The sequence below is a fragment of the Chiloscyllium plagiosum genome, unplaced genomic scaffold, assembly GCF_004010195.1.
Source record: "Chiloscyllium plagiosum isolate BGI_BamShark_2017 unplaced genomic scaffold, ASM401019v2 scaf_17356, whole genome shotgun sequence".
Taxonomy (NCBI): Eukaryota; Metazoa; Chordata; class Chondrichthyes; order Orectolobiformes; family Hemiscylliidae; genus Chiloscyllium; species Chiloscyllium plagiosum.
In genome coordinates, this window is record NW_025127672.1 from 1 (window position 1) to 1109 (window position 1109).

At 51.4% G+C, this 1109-nt stretch overlaps 1 non-coding gene across 1 annotated transcript; it reads left to right on the plus strand.

The window, feature by feature from the left end:
- Window positions 1-384: 384 nt before the first annotated feature.
- trnat-ugu lies at window positions 385-457 on the plus strand. The gene has a single exon. It is a non-coding gene; the product is annotated as a tRNA-Thr (tRNA).
- Window positions 458-1109: the final 652 nt, after the last annotated feature.

Genomic DNA, 1109 nt, shown 5'->3' on the forward strand with positions numbered 1-1109 from the left:
CAGAGGATCGATGTGGACTTGTTGGGCTGAAGCTCCTGTTTCCACTCTGTAGCCAATCTAATTTATTCTAATCTCGTCCACACCGACCCTGCAGAGAGCAATCGACCCAGACCCATTCCGCATCATTCCAAATTTAATGCTGACGAATCCACCGGGCCCGCACTATCACCGTACACAATGGGACAATGAAGCATGGCCAATCCCGCAGAAGCTACACATCTTTGGACTGAGAGCGGTAACCGGAGCAGCCGGAGCAAACCCACGCACACACGGGCAGAATGTTCAAACTGTACAGACGGTGACGCGAGAGTCGATTGAAACCTGTGTCCCAAGTATTTGAGTCAGCCAGTGTTAACCAATCCAGCGCAGTGCGCCGGACCACCCGGCTTCATAGCTCAGCGGTTAGAGCACTGGTCTTGTAAACCAGCGGTCGTGAGTTCAAATCTCACTGGGGCCTCTCAGCCATGTCTCCAGCGCCCACTCAGCTTCAACGCTTGGCATGAGACTGTAGGATGCTATGTTCAAGCTCAACGCCAGCTTGTCGTCTAACCGGCTTATTTGGAAGCTACGGCGTTCACCCGCAATCACTAAATGAACGAGTCGCGCTCCTGAATAACCCTGTTGGACTGATAGCTGCTGTTTTTGTCAAGAGCTTGGGAATTGATGTCTGAAACACCAGGGTCATTACCCTGAAGTGACAGACACTTGTCGCCTCTCATTTCTCGTCTCAGACCTGTTGAGCTTTTCCTGCAACTTCTGTTTTTGTCACTTACAGCGTTCAGTTGAAATCCACAAACTTCTTTTTTCTGCAGGCAAAGAACGGGGCTGTGTGTGTTCACGGATTTAACTTTGAGATCGCTGACCTCAGTCACTCCAAGCGAGCGAATGACAATTCCCAATTAGGTCTCCCGGTGATTGTCAGAAATCTCAGAGGCATAGGATCCCTCCAGTTTGGAAACAGGCCATTCCGCCCAACCAGTCGCTCAGTGGTTCGCACTGCTGCCTCAATGCGCTAGGGAGCCAGGCTCGATTCCAGCTTTAGGGAATCGAGTCTGTGTCGACTTTGCACATTCTCGCAGAGTCTGCGTGGGTTTGCTCCGGTTTGCTCT